The 13,654-nt window shown below is 43.1% G+C and overlaps 1 long non-coding RNA gene across 2 annotated transcripts; it reads right to left on the reverse strand.

Annotated features, from left to right (window-relative positions):
• Positions 1–3,913: 3,913 nt before the first annotated feature.
• Positions 3,914–13,185, reverse strand: LOC133502081 (uncharacterized). 2 transcript variants are annotated; one of them, XR_009795344.1, is made up of 3 exons: positions 12,717–13,185; positions 8,224–12,638; positions 3,914–7,832 (listed from the first exon to the last, which is right to left on the reverse strand). It is a non-coding gene; the product is annotated as an uncharacterized LOC133502081 (long non-coding RNA). The 2 variants fall into 2 exon arrangements; XR_009795345.1 differs by having other exon boundaries at positions 3,916–8,335; positions 9,094–12,638.
• Positions 13,186–13,654: the final 469 nt, after the last annotated feature.

The following is a 13,654-nucleotide window of genomic DNA, read 5'->3' on the forward strand; positions in this document are numbered from 1 at the left end:
CGCGTCACAACCCGGCGCTAGATTAGATGCCATCTGGGAAGACAGCTCTGTCATCTGCGAATCCAAATGGTGAACTCCACTTTTATTTAAGCTGCCAGTCTGTGTAAAAACAGGATTACGCCTCCTGTTCACCGACTGCGCCTAGTTTCGGTCCCCCCGGTGGCTGCCAAACGTTTGCCGCTACAGGCCGCTGTCTTCAGCGTCTTGTTATACGAGTTTCGCCGTGAGTTTTGCATTTCACCGGCGCCGCCGTTACGCACGGACCTTAGCCTCTCTTCGTTTTGTCAGATCAAGTTTTGAGGCAGAGTCTTTGCCTCCGGGCTGCATAAATTTGCAACAGAAGATTTGTGGAAAAACAGAGGCACAGGCAAAGGTTGCGAATGGGTACGGCTTCAGCCTCCCTGGCTCGTGTTGTTATCAGAGTGGTGGCTCCGTGGTCGTAAATGCAAGGAACTGATGACAAGAAATGGCTAAGCAAAGTCCTTTTTCCAGCCGGTTGTATCACTGAGGGAGGGTATTGCTGCCTGGAAGGGATGTCCCAAAATGAAAGGCTGAGTGATAAATGACCTAATGTGGTACAGTTAGGCTAGAGAAACAAAATAATCACAATTATTTTCATTATTGAAATCTCAATGAATTAACAGAATCTATCGATCTATTCTATTGAATTATTATTATTATTGTACAACATCTTGCCATCAAAATGCACATTGTTCAAGTACAGTGGTACCTCAGTTTTCGAACCTCTGTTTTTGTACAAATCGATTTTTTTTTTTTTTTTTGCTTTGGTTTTCGAACGAAAATCGGTATTCAAACGCCCCGACCAGCTGACACACGTCGATTTGTTATTGTGATTTCGAACGCACCCCTTGAAAAAAAAAAAAAAAAACGGAAACGACGTCACGCTCGACCGTGTGCGACACAACCAGTGACTTTTTTTTCTTCCAATTGAGCAACATGAACCCCCGATCATGGCTCCAAAGAAGGCAAGTGGAGCTGCCGGTGCTTAAAAAAGGAAAGCGGTTCGTAAAACTGTTGACTTCAAGAAGGATTTGATAGCCGAATACGAATCTGGCATGCGTGTTTCTGAGCTATCGAACAACTGAGGAACTGGCGAAATCCACGATCACCACCATTCTGAAACACAAGGGTGCCCTCAAAGCAAGTGGTGCTGCTAAAGGAGCGACTGTGACATTTTAAAAACGTTTTTAAAAAACTATTTTTTTAGGCTTGAAATGCATTATTTCATTTTCCATTCATTGTAATGGGAAAACGCGCTTCAGTTTTTGAACGTTTCGGTTTTCAATCTGCCTTTTGGAACGGATTGTGTTCGAGAACCGAGGCACCACTGTATCTAGATGGTAAAATGTTGCTGCAGACTGGTCGTCCAAGAAAGGGAGCCCCCACTTTCCCCTCCCCATGTGCGGTCCCTCCTCAAGGTTTCTTTTTTCTCCAAATGGAGTTTTGAGTTTTTCCCTTGCGTTTTTCCTTGCACGATTGTGGTGTTTAGGTTAGGGGATGTCGTCAATCATTGCCAACTGCGGGCCTGTGAAGTCCTCTGCGACTCTTGTGATTAAGGGCTATCCAAATAAACTTGACTTCACATTACTCATTTTACTTTTGAGGAAAGGAAATTAAAGCAAAGGAAAGAAAAGTGCTACTGAAAGTATAAAAATGTGAGCAAATTGCTAAGACAGAAGGCATTTTCTTTACTCAGATCCACCAATTTCACACACCTTTGGAAGAATCATTTTATGGCAATATCGCAGCAATCAGGTTTATTCCGTCAAACCGGAAACAGCCAATGAGTTGAGAGAAGAAATTGCAAAAGTTGTCTTGAATTCCAAATAAAATGGGTCACATTGTTGAATCTGTTTGTCTGCATTTGAACTACTTCTTCTTTTCCTTTCGGCTTGTCCCATTCGGGGTCGCCAGAGCGTCTCATCTTTTTTGCTCTATTGCTCCATCCTCGGCACCCTTTTACCAACATACTCAGTGTCTCGCCTCTGGATATGTCCAAACCATCGAAGTCTGCTCTCTCAAACCTTGTCTCCAAAGCATCCAACTTTGGCTGTCCCTCTAATGAGCTCAATTCTAATCCGATCCAACCTGTTCACACCAAGTGAGAACCTCAGTATCTTCATTTCTGCCACCTCCAGTTCTGCTTCCTGTTGTTTCTTCACTGCCACCTTCTTTAATCCGTACATCATGGGCGGCCTCACCGCAGTTTTATAAACTTTGCCCTTCACTCTAGCGGAGACTCTTCTGACACATAGAACACCAGGCACCTTCCGCCAACTGTCCCTGCTTGGACCCATTTCTTCACTTCTTTACCACACTCTCCATTGCTCTGGATTGTTGAGTATTTGAAGTCGTCCACCTTCGCTATCTCTTCTCCCTGAACCTTCACTCCTCCTCCTCCGCCCGTCACATTCATGGACATATATTCTGTTTTACTTCGGCTAATCTTCATTGCTCTCCTTTCCAGTGCATGTCTCCATCTTTCTAATTGTTCCTCCGCCTGCTCCCTGGTTTCAGTGCAAATCACAATATCATCTGTGAACATCATAGTCCAAGGGGATTCCAGTCTAACCTCGTCTGTCAGCCTATCCATTACTAAGGCAAACAGGAAGGGGCTCAGTGCGGATCCCTGATGCAGTCCCACCTCCACCTTAAATTCTTCTGACACACCTACTGCACATCTCGCCGCTGTTGTGCTGCCCTCATACATGTCCTGTACCATTCTAACATGTTTCTCTGCCACACCAGACTTGCGTATGCATTTGTCTGCGTTTTCAATTGTTTGAGGGGGAAAAAAACAAAAAAATGGAACTCGAGGTCTCTGAACTGGTTGTTCAGTACAACTTAGAACCTAGTCAAGAATGTCATCATTAAAAATGTGAGGAAGATCAAATTAAGCGGACTGACCTGAAATAAAGCATCACTCTGAAATCTCCTGTGTCATTCCATTGACGTGTGCTGCTGTTGACAGGCGTGGTCGTCCACGCTTCACGCGTCGTCGTCCCCCCTCGTAAAAATGAGCCGCTTTGGTGCCATCACTTCTCTTTCTGTCAACAAGTGTAATTGTTGAGTATAGGTTTCATCAAGGGGGACAGATTGGGGGTAAAAATGCTTGTTTACATCGAGTGACGTGCACTCATGGCTTGGATTTCCAACGTTTGAATCATCGCACGCCGGATAATCCCGCTGTCAACAGTTGGTTAAATGCAAGAGCCACTTTCTGGGTTCATCACTGTTTGGAGCAGATTAGTAGAGGGTAGTGGATCTCATATGGCCTGGTCAGAGGCCATCATTGAAGGGCTTAAAGGATTAATGTTGTCTCGCGCTCTCACTCCGTCACTCTCCCAATATTCAATCAAACTCGGTGCTACAAGCGCACAGGCGGGACAATTTGTCCAAACGCGTCCCACCGTCACGCTTTGCCGACGCGCGCGTTTGCCGAAATCTCGACGAGAATGTGCCAGATGGTTTGCCGAAGCATTTCCCTGACTGCTGTTTAGGCCTCTGATGTGTCCGTTTAACAAGGATTGTTGCGGTGCGACTCTATCCGTGGCCAAAGAGTCAGGATGTGTCCACGGGCTTGAGGAGGGAAGGGGTCATAGGCTAAATCCCCGCTTAAAAAAAAACTCACAGAGAGCCTTTTTCTATCCACAGACGAGCCGTTTCAGTATGTGTTGAAGAAGATGTAATGTTCCGTTCTACTCTACAGCTATTTCTGATCCAGGGGGGGCTCTTGTCAGCAAACTCTTCAGGACAGATATCATCAGTAATATAAGGAGTGGGCCTGGCTATACTTCAGGCCTTAAAAGGCCATTCTCTTCCCCGCTCAGTCATGCGGACGGCTTAAGGTTTCAGAGCGCATGGGTCACAATTAAACGATTCACAAATACTATCAAACAGGACAGACGAGCTTAAATGGTTTCGAGTGGCTTCCTCACCCAAGGATGCTGTTGTTGTGCTGTTTGTGTGTATTTTACAGTCAGCCTTGGGGAAGGCAGGTTAAGTTTTTTTTACAAAGTAGTACTCGGGTACAGAGACACAGATGTTACATGACAGATTTTTTCATTTTATTGTTGTCACAGTGTAGATAAAACCAGCAAACAATGTCAATTTGTGGGTGGAACGTGTCCACAAACTACCAATTCGCGAGTTTAATATATTAATATACATTTTTAAAAGGTACACGTTTGGGTAGTCTGCTAATAAATTTGTCCGACTGAGACAAAATCGGAACCCGGTATTCTCAGGAAGATGGCCAAGTGAATCGTAAAACCTTTTTTGTTTTTGTTTTGTTTGTTTTACTCATGTGGCGGCATAGAATCCAGCCCAAGTTAATATGATGATATTGGTTGATCTCTTCCTCCGCCGTTGACATAAACATTCATTTGGTTGCATGGGAGATGGGCAGGGTTAGGTTGGAGGGCGGGACCGATGCTGACCTATTTTCTGATCCAGCTGTTGGGCAACATTGTCATCCAATTAGACATGTTTAAGGCGAAGCTGGCTACATTGCTTTTAATTCTCTTTGGATTTGTATCATAAATGAAGCGTTTATTTTTAGAAATTTTCCCCCCTGCAGTCAGTCGGTCTGCAAAATGTTGTAACATGCAAGATGTCAACACTTAAACTGCTGCGAAAGAATTGCAGACCCTGTGGGTTTAACATCATTCATATTTGCCTTTATATAAAACATATTAATACTCGGATGGCAGGCCAAGCATATTTCTGCTTCTTGAAGCACCGTAATGATGACTCGTGCAACGCAGAATCTGTTTTTTGGGACAAACTCGTGGATTTGTGCTGTACTTTGATGAGTTGTATGGAAACCCCCATGCATGTTTGCCAAAACCAGACATTGAAGTTGCTTGCTGGGCACCTGCCTACCAGGGAATGAATCCCAAACGCTTCCGATATTCAAAATGAGTTGGGCAGGTTCACGTTTGACCTCCTCAGGACCTGTTAATTTGTTGCTGCAGATCTGTTTAACATCGCAAATCAAGTGCACTTTCTTCCATTTGCATTGGCCGTGCTCCAAGTGGCCATCTGTCATCTGGATTACGGCAAAACTCGTTGCTCACAAGTGTGGCACACCCCCCACCCCCTCCCAATCCCCTCTCATGGAGACCTACTGTATTCACGCACTTCTTATTCAAAAAACCACAATACAAAATCTGTTAAAACTTCACTCCACAGTCTCAACGTTGGGGTAGCAAGCCCTCATTCTCCCCCAGATAAAAATTTATCTCAACATAGATGCAGGAATCCCTCTTCCTCCTCCATTTTTGTTGTTTGTTGTCATGTCTCGCGGCAGGTGACGCGTTCAATGCGGTCTGGTTTTCTGGCTTTCTTGCTGTTGCTGTTGCAATCAGAGGTTAAACGAGTACGGTACTAAGTACTTGGTAAAAGCAGCATGCATGACTTATCCAGTCCTGTATGAGTTAACATTGTAAATTACATTTGCATATGCGAGCCAACATATGTAATGCTATATCTTTTTTCTTATTCAAATAATTTTCAAAATTGTAATGTTAATGGGCAGGTGGGACTGGTCAAGCAGATTCGTTGATGTTACGTTTGAGAATCCTCCATTAGAATGATTCAAGTCGCCATATTTTGCAGCAGATCCTCAGTGTCCCCTTGGACAAAGCAGCCATGTGCCTTCATTCTTCTTGTAAGTTAGAATTTTTCTGATTCAAAAACGCATTCCAAAGTGGTATCCACACTCGTGCACTCCACAGTATCCTTTTTGCTGCAGTGGGCCCTCAGTCTCTTGTTGGATATAATGTATCCCGTTAAAGTCTGTAAAGGAACCCTTCGCTTCGCCTCCATTCTTGCTGTTTGTTAGTGTCATTGGTTTTTTTTCTCTCTCACTTACATCGCAAATCTGACGCAACATAAGCCGTGTTCGTTTAGCTACTTTTTCATTGATCACTCCGTTATTCTACTGAGTGACACCCACTAAGCTTTGAGGAGTTTTGAGGAGATATGTACCGAGTGAACCTGGCTAGGTCAACTGAGTCCTAAACTACGAGTGATCGAACAGAGTCATTGCAGCGTCACTCTAGCCCTTGAGACACCACTCACGAGAATGATTAACACTCCATAGTGTCCACTTTACTGCAGCAGGCCTCAATGTTCTCTTGGACAAAATCTTTCTCAAATAAGCTTTTGTTTTCCATTTTTATTGTGAGGAGCTTGTTCTGAGTGATATGTTCAATGTCGTGTGATTTCTGAGGTTTTCCTCTTCTCTGAGGAAAGATGAGATGTGTTTGTTTTGGTTTAATCGTGCATATAGAACTGATATGTAAACCAAGAGTGGTCGAGCAGATTTGTCATTGTGTCATCATTGCAACACGAGAAAATTCACTGCTAGAACAAGCAAAGTATTATACTGCGCAGTGTCTACTGTGCGGCAGCAGGCCCTTAGTCTCCGCTCGGATCAAATTCAACAGTTGCATGAGATGTTAAGTAAATAAAAGGAAGCACATTTTCACCTCCATTCTCGTTCTGCAGGTAGGGTGGATCGATATGACCAGTGCGTTTATTGTCGCATGGTTTTCTCAGACTTCGGGAGCCTTTGCAGTCATCGCTCTTCCAGACAGCCCATTATACTGTCACGGTTTTGGCTACTTCCGATTTGCTCATACAATGGTACTTCAGTCAGATCCACCCAAGATTGGTGAAAATGTGGGACATACAGAAACCACATAAAAACACGTTTGACGTATGTCAAGCATATAACAGTCCTTTCGCTATTCTAATCTCATTTAAAACTAAATGTAATATTTTAAAACCTTGATTTATTTTTTCCAAGAAAAGCCACATTGTGGTGGGACCGCAATACAGTGATGCCTCGGTTGTCAATCACAATCTGTTCCTGAAAACGGTTCGAGAAGTGATTCGTTCGAAAACCGAATAAATGTTTCCCATTACAATGAATGGAAAAAGAAATAATGCATTCCAAGCCTAAAAAAATTGGCTTTTTAAAGCATTTTTAAAGCTTTTCCTGATAATAAACTGCATAGTAGAAATACATGTATAGTTGAAATACTTTATGTAATAAAATAATTTAAGAAACATATTTATTTTTTGCTTAAAATGTATGCTTTATGTATGTTATACTGGGAGGTGCATTACCATATCTGTAGCGACTCGGCCCCCAGCCTTGTAAACTTTTTTTTATTAACAAAAGTGCAGAATAACTTTAAAGAAGCAACATGCCTTCTTTGGAGCAATGATTGGTGGTTAATACGGTAGTCCTTCATAAGAAGAAAAACAACTGTCAGTACCGGGACGCATCTGTGTACAGAGGCTGCATTATACAGAATAACAAAAGTGCACTGCTTGCTTGTGTCATTTCTGGCGTTTTTTTTCAGGGAGCGTTCGAATTGACAATAACAAAGCGGATCGCGGGTGGATCAGCTGCTTGCGCCGGGTGCATTATGTTATTTCCAGGTTTTTTCAGTGCCGTGGGAATTCACAACAAAGCGCGTCGTGGGTCAGCTGGTCTGGCCGCGTGCAATACGTTATTTCCGTGTTTTGTCGGGTGCGTTCGAGTACCGATTTTTGTTCGAAAACAGAAGCAAAAAAATCTCGAAATTTTCATTCAAAAACCAATTTGTTCGAAAACGGTGACGTTCGAGAACCGAGGCTTTACTTTATATAAACCCCAATAATACATGCTGTTTTTAGAACATTTCTTGTACAAATAGAATCTCAAGAGGAGCACATGGACTTTGTATAAAGAGATTTGTTGCCAAAAAAAAAATTATTGAAAAAAAACGTGGTCAAAAGGCAACCGCCGCCTGGTCCTGAAAAAAAGAGAAGGGGGTGGGGAGCAAAAACACTCATTAGAAGCCACAATTTTAGGGAAACACTCACTCTCTATTGAAACAAAACAGCCCTGTAAAAATGAAATGTCTCGGTTGCTGCCTCGTTACAGGCGAGTAAAATGCTTGGCATCCAAACAGAGTTAAGCACTCGCTCCGGAGAGGAATACAAAACCAGCATGAGCTGCAGTCTGGCCAGGAGTGCCGTAGTTATTATAATATGAAACATTAACTCGGCTCCACCGCATCGTCGCAACACATGTTTGCACTGCTGCTGCCGCCCAAATTGGTGATGAGATAATTGTTCGACCTGTTTTTAGCATATGCTTGTAGAACTGAATTGATGTTACTCCTCCTCCCCCCGACGTGGTACCTTTCAGCTCACTCTTGCGTGCTGTGTGAGCATGTTTGTGGCTTATTGGGCAACATTTTTGGGCACTGAAATCCAAGTTTTCTTCTTCTTCACGAGGCATTGATAGAACGTACTGTGCGAGCAAAAAGGAAAACAGAATGAGAACATTTTCTCCTTGCCAGGAGTAACCCTGACCCTTTTTCATGTAAACTAACCCTAATCTAATGCCTAACCCCTATCGTTGCTTTTTTTTTTTAACCCTGAACTTCCTCCAAAACCATAACCCCGACACTTTTTAACCCTAAAGAAAGTTTTAACAAAATCCATCCCGTACATTGTATTAGTGCACGACTTTCTTTGTATTTGTATGTGCAGAAAACTTTAATGCTTATCATTTTTTGCATCCCATCCCCCTCCTAACTGCTAAACATTTTTGCAATTCAACACGCAACCCAAATTCAGATTTTAACACAACTCTCCCTAACCACCAACCAACCAACACCAACTATTTTTCCCATTTTCTAAGCCGTTTATCCTCAGAAGGGTCATTTTATAGTCAATATAATGCATCAAAAGTGTACTAGAGTACTTTTGTAGGGACTCAAAGATGCATTACAATTAGAATTTTTTCCGCTCTATAAAGCGCACCGCATTATAAGGCCCACCTTCAATGAATGGCATATTTTAAAACATTTTTCATATATAAGGTGCACCGCTTTATAAGGCACATTGAATAGACGCTACAGTAGAGGCTGGGGTTATATTATCCATCCATTAGGTGGAGCTGCACTAAAGGCTCAATATTGATCTATATATAAGGCGCACCGTCGGCTTTTGAGAAAATTCTAGGCTTTCAGGTACGCCTTATAGTGGGGAAAATACGGTACTCACATTATTCACTCAATCCTCTCCTGGTGACGGTAAGATCATTTGTGTAGCCACGGCCAGCCGCCCTGGGGCAGTCTGACAGAAGCGTGGCTGCCATTCTGCGACTACGGTCCCTCCCAGCCATCACCAAACAGTCAAGCACATACAACTTCTTTTATTCAGTTTCAGTTGCATTTGCAACCAAACAAACCCTGACCCTCAAGGCCCCTCACCTAAACTCCATAAAGCCTAACCCTGATCTCACTTTACAAATTTCTCTCCTTCTTCTGGGACAAGTATCCTTCGAGATGCTTTCTCTCTTTCCCAAATCGTCTCCCCTTTCTCTGCAAATGTTGGACTACCGTTTTCTTCCGCACTCCCACCACAGCACCGCCGAGATGCAGCCTTTGTGACCCAGCCGCCAACCACACTTTTGAAAGAATCCAGCTGTTTCCCCTCCACTGCTTTTTTAAACTCCCTCTTTGCCCGGCGTTGCGTGCGTGCGTGCGGGCGGGCGTCGCTGAAGACAATGAATTGTTTTCTCCGAGTCACTCAATGCACAAGACTCATATCCAGCTGTGTTTCCTCAAGCATGTTACACTTCACTTGTTAAACACGACCATTAGTTAGTCAACACTTTGCGGTGCTGCCTGGCAAGGAATTAGTGATGACAGTCTCTCCTTCATGCTGCCTCCCACACGCACACACCCGCCTCCTACTACCACTCCTTACCGTTCATGGGAAAGTCCCCGAGCTGCTAAAAGTTACGAGCGAGCGAGCGAGCATGATTACGTTGGAAGCCAAACCCAAATTGACGTTTTAAGTGTTATGTGCACGGCTACAATTGCTCCCCAAACCAAGTTGGTAAATGCTCTTTTGGTGTAAATACGTTATAAAGCTTTCAAAACCGCTTCCTTGTAAAAGCGCACGAGAGCCGTTTCCAAAACAATTTCAATTTAGTGGCCGTTTACATGAGATCGTTTTCAAGACCAGACCCGACGAACGCTGGCGTTCTTGCCATTTTATTAATAGCGATGATTTTGTGGTGGAACCGCTTATCTGGGTGAATGCTGAAAATGCGCCATTGCTGTTGTTCTCCAAGGCGTTTCAATCCAAGTGTTGCATTAGGTCTTTGGTTGCTTTCAATCCACGAGTTTCCCACCATACTAATTTGAGGTAGAAAAAAACAAAAAACAAAGATTCAATCTCAGTTAAGATGTCGTCATAAAATCACGTGACTCACCGTATTGCCGGTCAAACAAAGTATTGTTGCAAGTTAATTCTGTTGAGACGACACAAAAATGGCTTATAGCACAACATCCAGAGTTTTGTCCGATACCGTTAAACATTTAGAAGTTGATGATAATAAACGAAGGTACATGGAAAAATGAGAGACATTTGGCATAGAGGACCCATATTTAATGCAAAAGTCAATGTTTTCGCCGATAAGAAATTGGACTGTGAACCCGCTTCCGCTTGTCTTGGACAACTGGATCTACACATGGATCTGGTGAGTAAGTCATTGAGATTTACACAGAAGAGTTCGAAAGCGTATAAAAGACTGGACGCACACAAATACTTCCTTGCTGGATCAGGAATAAATCCCACATAATGATGGAGCCACTCAAATTTTTTCAATCCAAATACCAATATTTAAATAAATGACCCCTGGTTATACACAAACTCACATTCATTAACTATGATTGGGGGGGGGAAAAACAGCGAGTCGGCTCCTCCGTACACGGAAGCGTGTTGCAGCCACACGTTAAACGGTAAAACCTCTCTGTAACAATATACATTGTTCTCAAATGAGTCCAATATGTATTTTAAAAAAGAAAATAAACCGCTGGGATAGGTTTCAGCTCCCATACACAGAAGAGTTTTGCGGCTACACGTTAACCTACGTAAACCTCTGTGTGACCGACGGTTTAGTACCTTTTTTTTTAAATACCCATTGGACTCATTTGAGAACAACGCATATTAAAAAAAAAATGTCTGTTGGGGGAGAGGTTTACCGAAGATTAACGTGTGGCTGCAACATGCTTCCGTGTACGTTGGAGACAACTCCCTGTTGTATTTTTTCTTCAACGCATTGTTGTCAAACGACACAACTTGGCATTATAAATACTTCTTGGGAATTTGAGATTGAGAAAAATAATTCCTATCTGGAAAAAAAAGTGATCGCTATGCAGTCGTGTGAATTAGGTTGGGCACCATCCATCATGTTTAATTACCAAAATCCATCGATCTTTTCCCGTCATTTCAGCTGGTATTCTATAGAATGACCTCTTTGAATATCTGTCTCGTCTGTTGTAACAACCAACAGCACAACAAGTCTCCGGTATTGTAAATATTCTGCTCTGTTTCAATGTCCCCCACACTGTCGAGCAGCTCTTTTTGACCTGCGATACGGTGCTGTGAAAATGGTGACGTCACTTGCACTATGGTGGCTCCTATGGTGGTGATGTTATCCGAATAGTCTATCGCTAGCCTGCGCTAACACAGTAGTAAAGTAATAATTACATTAAAGTGAACCCTCGCTACAGCAAAACTTTGATCTTACACTGGACAGCAAGTCATCCAAGGAGCAGGACATTTGGGGGACATCTCATAGTGTTACGCAAGGGGGAGAAAAATATGAGGATAGGTGCAAACAGGTGTGCTTTTCAACAAATGGTCGTAGCAATGCTCAACAGAAACAATTCCAAGCCTCTTGTCAAATTGGCGAAGGTTTGCATAAATACTAGCAATAAAGTTTTGCTATAAATACTAGCAATGAATATACTTCAAGGCCATAAACATGAAACTATGAAATGAAAAATGCTAAGTAAGGCTATTCTTACATCTGTGGAAACTAGTTAATTGTGCGCCATTCTTTATCTTCAAGCTTTGCATATAGGGACTGTCATAAAATAAGGACCTCGCGTCTGGTTACATTTCCCACACTTCCCAAGTAAAACAAGCCGTGGTGGCCTGTTTTTTACTCCAAAGTTAAGAATACGGTTACCCAGACTTGATCCAACCCAGTCCCATTTCTCACATACAATATCTTTAAAAGTCACGTATAAGATGACAAAAGGTTATTAAAGTATCCTTTGAGATAAGCGCCAACAGATGATGTGCATACTTTACATAGCCTGATATTTTTGGTCATTTTTGATTGGGGGGGGTGCTTTCTGACTAATGAAGCTTTTGAAAACAGTATTGTGATTGTTTCCGTCTCAAAGATAAAAAATAAAAACCATAGGGAGAGTAAAAACATGGCCTGGAAAAATGCGGCGTAAGTGCTCGGTGTCAGTATGTGTTACTGCTTGACAACTGAAAACCAACAATGAACAATTTATGACTTTGACTGCCATGTCTCAACATTTCAAGACTTTTCAAAGTGGAACTTTTTCACGTTCCGGCTCAAGTTTTCAAACAAAATCTTTCTGCTCTTAGTCAGTCGCCACCGCCCAATCCATCCTGTCTGTCTCACGGACGCGATCGTCAGCTGCGGAACGCTGCGACGTCCTTCGCCGTGTGACATTGAGGCGACGCAGGACCTCCGTAGATCAAAGATGACCTGTCTTTTTTTTAAAAAAAAAAGCCTCTCATGGGTGACCCCCCCCTTTTATCACGGGCGGAATGCTTGTTATCGAAATTACCTCCAATTTTCCCGCAGTCGATGATGTCGTTTAAGTGCGACATGTGATAAAAGCCGCGCGGGGAGTTGTCGTCGCCGGGTAACTGTCAGCGGGCTTCATTACTGAGCTGTGAAAAGAAGCTTTCTTGATCACAGCGTCGCCATGCAAAGTCCTCGGTCGAGATGAAGCGTATGCCGTCTTTCACCCGCTTCTCGTGGCGTGTGCACGTTTCCACTCCAAGTCTCCTGAGCCCCGTGCCAGTGTTTCTCCTTGGAGTTTCATTTGAGGAATGCAAATGCGCTTTGGGCCCAGACGCTCTGTGATTTATCTGCTCATTTATCTTTGCACACATCTGCCCGTGCCCTTGCGTCTGCCTGTTGCTCATTCCTCCCTTCTCTCGGCCGGCGCGTCTCCCGAAGGAGCTCGGACCCCCCGCCCCGACAACGCGCTGCCCCTCGACGCCCTCGCTCTTCCCAGCTTCTCGTGCGTACGTGCGCCGTTCGTGTGACAGTTTTCAATTCAAATGAACTGCAGTCGAGTTAGTTTGCACGCACAGCCCATTTTTTTTTTCGTGTTCCTTATATTGATAGTTTTGACCTTAAATATAACACGAGCAATAAAACAAGTTATTGTTTCAAATTCATCTTATGACATTACCATTAAAAAGGAAGGACTTTGTTGATGATTTGATATTTAAAAAAAGTGCAAATATCATCTTTGCTAGACATAAAAATTTTCAAACAACAATGAGACCACCGTCATTTGTTAAATTGAGCTTTTTAATACAATCAGCAGAGCAAAAACTCAAAGTCTGTAACTTTAGTTAACAACCCAGGCTAAGCCTAGCTTCCCCGTGATTTACAAATATTTTAAAACAGTCGAGAATTTTCACTTCAACGTACGCCCTTGACGGCGGCACAGTGGCTCAGATGGTCAAGCGTTAACTGTAAACCGGGTTC

The sequence above is a fragment of the Syngnathoides biaculeatus genome, chromosome 6 (assembly GCF_019802595.1).
Source record: "Syngnathoides biaculeatus isolate LvHL_M chromosome 6, ASM1980259v1, whole genome shotgun sequence".
Taxonomy (NCBI): domain Eukaryota; kingdom Metazoa; phylum Chordata; class Actinopteri; order Syngnathiformes; family Syngnathidae; genus Syngnathoides; species Syngnathoides biaculeatus.